Below are 9154 nucleotides of genomic sequence, written 5' to 3' on the forward strand. Positions count from 1 at the left end.
ACCAACAGAGATGGAAGAAAAGGGTAAAGTATAACTCCATAAGTGCATGGGTCTATTGAAACAAATGGGAGGGCTGCCATGGAGGATACAGAATCAGAGCTTTAGGGGCCAACATACTTTGGCAAATTTTAATCCTAAGAGGGGGCTAGTTTTTGTGTGATAATTCCTTGGACCTATCCCTGAAGCTTTGTCACAAGATGAAACACTGCTTTATAACGCACAGCTGGAAATACCTTATCCCCTTATAGATTTCTTCTATTGCCTGATACTTCCTACAGCATCATGTGCTGTACTGTATAGTAAATCTTTCCTCCATCAGACAGACAGATACAAAACAGAAAGTGATTTATTATTCTGTCCTATTATGCCTGTTTTCATAGAAACTAATTATTCTGCATTGTTGTATTAGATACTTTAAGAAAGATTACATTTTCTTACTTTTGGCTGATAAAAAAAATTAAATCCATCAGTTTTCCTAAACACATTAGAGTAAAGACAGAATTTCTGTTTCTAATTATTAATCAGTCGGATTTGAGGACACAGAATATTTGACTTAAGCTCAATATATGCACGAACAATGTCCCAATATCACATTTTGTATTGAAACAATTTTTCACTTTATTAAAGTCTTTAGGAGAGGAACCCAAGCTGCAGCTCTTGCTCAAGGTCGTGGGAGCTTAATGCAGTCTCGTCGGTGTAACAAAGCTTAAACGTTATCTTCAACTTTACAGACACTACAGACATCTTCTTCCCTCCCCTCCAAACCCCACGTTATGTCTTAGTGTTGTAGGGATGAGATAAGGGAGCGGGAAGCTATCCATCATGCCTGGAGCCAGGGTGGGAATACTTCTGTAGAAAGAGAAACCAGGGCCATGGGGCAGAGTTGAGGTGGGTCCTGGAAATTTTAATAGAACTTTCCCTGATAGATACACTTCATTCTTGAATTCAGCCATGATGTAGCAAACAACGCCTGTGTGATCTTCTACCTGGATACCTAAATCATCATACTGCATGAACGAGAATAGGCAAAGTAAAGCATGGGTCTGAATATATTCCTGAATCTGATCTGCTGGCAAGGGCAAGCAGGGCTACCATAACCATCTCACCACATCCCGGCGGAGCACAGGAGAGCTGCTGGGGTGTGAGCTGGCACCTCTGCACTGGTGGAGACTGATGGAGCCATCCCACTAGGCTTCTGCTCATGGGATTGAAAGCTCAGCTTGGCTAGAAGGGCATAGCACTTAGCACTTAGATTTCTTCTTCATGCAATAGCAGTGCGTTAGGTTTGTTGTTGCCTTTTGCTGTGTAAGCAGATCAGACACAGGCCTTAATCTAAACCTGGATGAGTTCTAGCTACTCCAGTTTAGCAGTGGATGATAGATAACCTCTTCACTAAAGGATTTCTGAGCTTGTAAAATATCTGTTCCTCCCCAAATGTTTTTTTATGATGTTATCCCAGGAAAGGGACTTTCAACAGAACCTCCTTTCAAGAAGGAAGTAGACCAGCGAAGAGAGGATCTGCTCTTGGCTTGACTTTGGGGCTTAGCTGTAAGTCAGTGGGTGGGCACTGTCAAAAGGAGTTAACAGGGCTTGTGTCATTGCTGTAGCATTCCCCAGGGACCCAAGGATATTCAGTGTGAGTCAGCCCTTCCATAGGCTTGGAACAATGCGCCATTGAATGCATACCTTTTCCTGAAGACGAGCTTCTCCTTTCAGCCACTCCACTGAAGTTAGGAAGAATCTTATCTCTTAGGTCTTATATTCTAATTAACCATGCTGTTTTTGTGAACATCACTTGTGCACACAATTATGGTTCAGTCAGTAACAGCGTAAGGCAGGCATTTGATTTGCAGGCACCTGCATCAAATATTTGACTAAACTCATGATAATGTTACATCAAGTTGCTGTAAAAATTTACTGCAAGCACAGTCATGGAAGTATTTTGTGAAGCTGGGCTCTCAGTGTCCCATGAGTGGCAGTACAAAGATCTTGTCTTCTGTCCGAGATACAAAGAGGCTTGTAATTCACTGTTCTGCTCCTGTTCAGAACCACATATGCTTCTATAATAACTGAAAACAAATAATAATAAAATAAAATAATAAAAAAAAACCACGTGTCTCTTCAGGCTCCCCCCGCAAAAGCCCACTGTCAACCTAAAGCGTTGGGCATCAAGATTAATGGCAGAGCAATGCACACAGGATGTCGTTTCCATTTTAATTCTAATCAGCACTTAGCATGGCAAGTGTCACTGTAACACAGGCCGTGGAGGCCGGCGCTCTGTCACGGCTGTCAGCGCGAGGGCTCCTGGGTAATAGTCCCAAAGCTGGGGCCTTGCTCTGTTATTTTCTTCTGGTAAAATATCACATTGCAGCAAATTAACTTTCATTTCATTGTCACATGCTCCTCTCTAGCTGCTTTCTTAACACTGCTGACTCTGCAAGCTTGAGTGAGTAAGTGCTGGTGGTTGGAGGGGGTGGTTTCAGCCTCCCTCAGCTTGCCGATGGCACTCAGACGTGTGTCGTGGGCATGCCGAGCAGGGAGCAGAAGCAGGGACAGAACCGAGAAATGTTTACTACCCCTCCCTCTCCAAATTTGTGCAAAATATTTTTCTGTTTCCTTTTTTTTTTTTTATCAGCATTGCAGTGACTCAGAAACATGCCGTGAAGCAGCCAGACTCTAGCCTTTTTCCTCGGAGGCACTCTGCAGTGAGTGCCTCAGCCTGAACCAGGCTCTTCGAGGAGCCTCGTCTGTGACAGGCTCGTCCCCCTGGCTAAACCTATGTCTGTTGTTTCCCTAAAACACTGCACTGAACAAATGTCCAGTTGCACATGTGCGTGTCACTCATTTGGCCTCATAATGCTGCTGCCATTGAACCTGCACCTCCTTCCCCTGCAGCACACCTCCTTTTTGTCTCTCCTGCACTGTGGCAGGTCTGTGTACTGACAAACAGTTGAAGTTCTTCACTGAGGTCTCAGAGAGGACGAGGTGGTGTGCTGATTTTGGGGTGTGCAGTCCAAGGGCGCCCTGCTGAAAATCCCACATCTCAGCTGAGAGTTGGGCGAAGATTTTTCCTCAGCATTGTTTTTCCGAATCCTCCCATCCTTTAACATTCAGGACTTTGTTCTTGTAAATACAAGCAACTGCAGGAGAGATGATTGTATCTCTGATTTTTCTTCCTTTCCGCAGGCTCCTAGTTTTGACTAACTGTTCTTTTTAGAGGAATAAATAGCCCTTGGGAACATGTGGACTGGAATCCAGGATCTCATTGCAGTGAAATGTGCCTGTGTAGCTTATATACACTTCCTTGAAAATCCTTTTCTTGACTGCTGTTCTCCAGGGCAGATAATGATTTTATCTGTAGATGTCACCCCTAGAATGTCCAGAAGTTGTATTCTTGAATGAGTTTTCAAAATAATCCTATGGTCTCGTTTGGCTCTGCAAAGTTCTTGACCTTAGTCTGTCATTTCATGCTTTGGACAGTCCTTCTCAAAGTGGAAAGGGAAAGGGCAGCCACTGGTCTCTAGGCAGGATTGCCAAGATGGGGGAAGGCTCCACAAGGACCATTCTTCCATAGTTATTTAGGACTTTTTGTCATATTTACATTGGGACTGCTACAGCAAAATCACCACCCCTCGGGCTTGCTCTGTTCTCCATCAGGAGCCTGACCCAGCATGACTAAGTCAGGGTTGACAGTTGTGATGAGTCCCTGTCATGATGTACAGTGTTGACTGCTGGCAGCACTGCTCTGCCTGCCTCTCACTACGCATCCCATACAAGTCCTGTGGTTCTCATAGGCCCAGGAAGGGGACGGGGAGGTCAGACGTTGTGTCTGGTGTGTGGACAGAGCTCACATGATTTGTCCTCTTTTTTATTTTACTATTCCAGAGGAGACAGCCTAATCTTTCTGGTTAAAAAAAAAAATAAAAAATAAAAATAAAATACAACAGAATCCTCTCCAGGCCACAAAGCAGCATATCGAAGAGATTATATTTTCCACTTTGTCATCGCTGTTGTAAAAACCTTATCAACTGTATGTTTGCACTACCCTTAGATTACAAGCAATGTGTTCTAATAGATGGAACTTGGACTTAGGAGGCTTGAATTTTCACCCAAACACTGCTACTGGCTTGCTACATGCCCTTGCAAAAAAACATTGCGTGCTGTTTCCTGTCCATACGTTAAGGTTATGCCTTTCTAGAGAAAAGCCTGGTCTTTTCAATATATGCAATATACAGTACCTTGGAGCTGCCCCACTCTCCATTAAAAACTGCTCAGCAACTCTGCAAGTGCCTGTTCTTTCCAGATATCGCGTCTGCTTTCTGGTCTCTTGGAGGTTGTCCTAGGCCTGAGGGCACTCAGCAAGGAAGTTTCCTGAAGGCTGTGACAGAACTGTGATGCTAGAAGATCAGACAACTTTAAATGGTTACTTCCCCTGGCTTTCTTTCCTTCTTCTCTGAAACTGCTGCCTCCAAGGCGTAGATGCTTCATGTGCTTGTGAATCAGCTACTGAACCACTGCCTAATGTGTTAAGGGTCAAATGACTGCAGTCAGGTGAGGATGATAACCATTCCAGTAACCTGATTTAAATTTGTCATTTGATGAATGAAGGAAGAGTTCCCAGAATGAATGTGTACCATATAGCATCAAATGTAATTTTTTTAACATTGAATACTGCTTTTAGTACTGCCATTCCTCACAGCATTAGTGACCAGGTTCAGTAGAATTGCATCATTGTTGCTTTGCTGGCACAAAATAAATATCAGCAAGCTTAGACATCACAAAATCTGAAAATAAGAACACAAATTCACAATGTGAGCTGAACAGCCCTCTTCCCTGCCCTTTCTCAGTCCAGAACTGCCTTGTTATTAAGACTAGATTGTAGAGATCACTTCGTTTAGACAGATTTCCTGCTCCCTTCAGTGTGAATGAGGCTTTGCCGAAGCAACCTTTGGTTTCTGTGGCTTGCTTAGATGGCTGGTGCATCAATGTTAGATGGTATAAAAATAAACTATGCCTTTGAGTCTTTATGTAGAAGCCTAATGGAAAGATACAGAGATGAGTTTAAAGCTGAAGATGGAGTCTTTTATATATGAGCTTTCAGACATATTCCTGTTTTTCTTGACAAGGATAGAAGAGCACCGTCAAAAGCTTCTAAGAAACATTTCTACAGCACACATCTATCTGTCTATCTTCTCCCTTTCTTCTACTCCCTTTCTCCCTATACATGCGTGTCTACTATATATAGACTCATCGCTCTCATGATTTATATTGCTACTTGACATCTTCAATAGAAGTGCAGGCTTGTAGCATGCACGGCTTGAGATGCGTTTTAGAAAGACCGAATCTGAAAGCAAGGCTGGAGCAGCAGCTTCCACTCTTGCAGCTCTCCCTGAGCTTCCTGTGTTTCTTGTGTTTTGTACAGGGCAACTACTGTGGGGACAGGTTTCTATTGCCCAGTGCCACCCTACAGCTGAGGGGATGCATAGGGGAGATTGAGGGGAGCTGAGTCTTCATGGCTGAGGTGTTTCTTGGCATCTCTGCTGAGGCTGACATCAAGGCGCGCTGGTTTGGCTGGGACTATTCTGAATTTTGATGTACTTCACTAGAAGACTGCTGCTTTGGCCAGTGTCCCAGACCTGCATGTTAGAGTCCTTTCCTCAGCTCCCTGCTTGGCCGCTTCTTTCCCTGGAGACTCCCGTATTTGTCTCTGTAAATAGGCACAGTTCTGTCTGCATACTGGGAGTCAAGAAAAAATAAAATGAAAACCTGACAGAAGGGCAGCTGGAGAAGAGAGGTGCAACCTGCAGGAAAGAGCACGGCTTGCTTCCAGAAAGAAGCACAGATCCCTCTTCAGGGTTGGTGCTGGGGAAAAGAAAGGGATATAGGAAGATGACAGGTGAGGAGGAACTGTGGAGGTGGATGGATAATGCAAAACACGGAGATTCATGGAAAAGTACCCGTATAGTGGTGGCTGAAGCACTGTCAATAGGCAGGAGGCAGTAGGAGAGCCTGCGCTTGCTTACATCATGGAGATTAGAAGAAACGTGCACAGCTTGCTCTTCCCCCTTACCAGCAATGCTGAAGTAGCAAAGCAACGTTGCTTCCCCACAACAGGAAAGGAACTGAGGCAGCAGCCTCATCAGTATACCACACAAGACAATTGGTATAAAACATTCCCCATTTAGTACCATTCTAAAGAATCTGCAAAAGATATTTGTCTTCTGTTTTATAGCAATCTCTTCAGCTCTTGCTGATCCCTACAGAAGAAAAAAAATAGCTCTAATAACAAAAACAAAAAAATAACCCCCAGCAGACATCACAGGACTGGGATCAAGAGATAACAGCAGAGAATTCCTCTCCTGCATGCAGGTTAATTAAATGACACAGATAACCTTGTGCATGCCCAGAGAAAGTGTGTTTTCTTTCTGAAATCATATCAATCATTTAATTATCCCACTTCTCACGCTGCCATTATCTAGAGCTAAAGGCTGCACAATTATTTCTTGATTTAATTTTTTAAACTCACCTTTTTTCTTTCAAAGTCTGAATTATCACTCAGTTAATGTACTCCCATGGCTGCACGTAGGCACTCTAGCCCACATCTGACCTCCCAGCTCATTTTTTCAAAGTTCTTGCATTCCATTTCTCATCACAGTATATGCTAACAACTTCTTAGTGGCGTATGCAGCAAATTAATTGGTATTTGTCACGCATGGTAACGTAAGATGCTCAAAGTCATAGAGTAGGTCAGTGTCAGAGGAGGGGTTCATTCCAAAGCTAATGATCTTTTCCTATGGCCTGCTTCTGTCTCACCTCGTTGGCTTCAAGAAACAAAGATGGTCTTTAGGAGAGAATGACAGAAGGCTTTGAACGCACTCTATATCTGTGTAAAGTAAGTTTAATTAATGTCTCAAATAAAAGGGAAAAAAATTCTCATCTTCTCTGGTGATAAATACACAGTGAATGCATTAGCACAGGTGTACCGCAAACTGCACACCGCAGAGTTTGGCCATAGCTGACTGACTCTGATCAAAATAAAATGACTTCTACAACACCTGAGGGTGTTTCAGGGAAGAACTGGGTTTGCATCATCTGTGTGGTGCAGGACTGAAAAACGGGAAGCTTCAGGGCAGGACTGAATGAAGTCAGCTGAGCTCCGTCGGATCACAGGACGTTTCTGTGACATGGCGGGTGGAGCTGTGAGTGTGAAATACGGTGGCAGAGCTGGATGAGAGCCCGGGGGTCTGCAGGACAGGACCATCTACATTTTCCTGCTCTACAAGCTGTTTTATGAGGATACTGGCTCTAGCATAGTCCCAAGCCTTGCACAAACGACCAAACTTGCAAACCTGCAATGCGTGCCTGAGCCCACTCACCACTCCTCACCCCAGGATTGTATTCCAGGGAAGTGGGTGTCTGGGTAGCATGGGCAGCATGTCTCCCAGGATTTTCAGTGCCAAAGGTATATGTCACTTTTGCAATACCAAAAGCAGGATGGTGGGAGGCCAGGAAGGAGTGTGTGGGGAAGCTGGAATGATGTAGAGAACTTCCTGTGAATTAGGAGGAAATTCTTATTGGCTTTGACTGCAATTTGTGCCTTGACAGCCTGGGTCCCTCGCCAGCTGTTTTTCCTGCGCTGAGTGCTCTGCTTGCTCTTGTTCACATTGCATTCTCCAGGACTGTATTATTTTTTTTCTTAACCAAAGAGCTGCCAGCTGGTGTTGTTGATCACACCCCCAGCAGCAGGCACAAAGGCCAGCACACACTTTACACAACACTCCTTCTCTTTCCCATTCTATTTTAGCACTAATAAAAACATTGTCATTTTAAACAAGCAGCTGGGAGTGTCACTAATTTCAGTCTTTTCATTAAGGTGGTTTGGCAGCGCTTCTCTCGTGTAGCTCTTCTTGCCCCAGAGCTGTGGCTGGCAAGGGGCTGGCCAGAGTCCAGCCCCGCTCCACACACCAGGTGCCAAGCCCTCAGTCTGCAGCAGTTCGTGACTCTGGCCTATCCACGCTGAAGAAGCATCCGGCGTCAGCTGTGTGCTCCCTTCCTTCAGCCCCACGTGATCCTCTGCCGAGAACTGTCCCCAGCCACTGTGGACATTCAGCCGAGCTTCTGAGCCCTTCCTCCCTCCGCTGGCAGTCGTCGCTGCCCCTCCACTAAGGGCACAAGTCCTCAGCCTGCCCACTCTTCCCTGTACAGCGTTAGTCAACAGCAGGCACCCCATTCCAGCAACCTAACCTGCCTGACAACCTGGATTTTGAAAAGAAGAAATATGACAGAAAATGATAATGTGCTTTTTTGGACACGTATGGAGAATTACTCCCAAGCTTAAGGAACATGAAGGAGCTTGCTTGTATTTATAGCAAATGAGCAGTGGACTTTGGTACTGTGGGCTAACCAGAGGGGAGAATGTGGGTGTCAGAAGTGATGGAAAGATGGTAGCCTGCAGGGAAAAGTTAGAGAATACTGATCTAGATTGATCCTAACATTATGTACTAACATTATGTACTTACCTATGGTGCTTCAACTGGAAATGTAATTGTCCTGGGTTCTTTCTAGGGTCCATGGAAAGCAAGAGGCTATTGAGGATCTGCTTTACACTCTGGAGGTGTTTCTTTCTCCACTTACATAGAGGGAACTCTGTATGGTGAGGTTTCTATTTCAGATGCCAAATTTAAGTAGCCGAAGTTGGATGTGATGAATCTGGGCTTTGGAAATTATGGGTGTCCTGTACCTGTCTTATAGAAGATACCTTGTTTTCCTGCAGTACCTGTGTCTAATACAAAGAAGGTGAGTGTGTGACTGGTCTAGGAGTGGACCACAGTGACCTCCTGAAGCACTGACATCTAAATACCCGAAGTAAACACACCTGCCACTGACTCAAGGTACAAAATTAACCTGAGTCACTTGCCTTTTCCTCTCCTTGATGGATATCCTTTCCCTACCCTTTCCATTTCCGTTACATCTATATCAGCATGCATGAGAGAGAGAAAGTGTAAATAGAGTCCGGGCACATGATAAAGAGCAGGGTAATACATTTTTTATTCCCACCAGTTAGGGATGACAGCATCACATATTTACTCTCAGTGAGTTGTGGATGTTTGCTTCTAACAAATGTAAATCAGCAGTGTGGTACTGTGCCATCCAT

The sequence above is a fragment of the Anser anser genome (assembly GCF_964211835.1).
Source record: "Anser anser genome assembly, chromosome: 12".
NCBI classification, from domain to species: Eukaryota; Metazoa; Chordata; class Aves; order Anseriformes; family Anatidae; genus Anser; species Anser anser.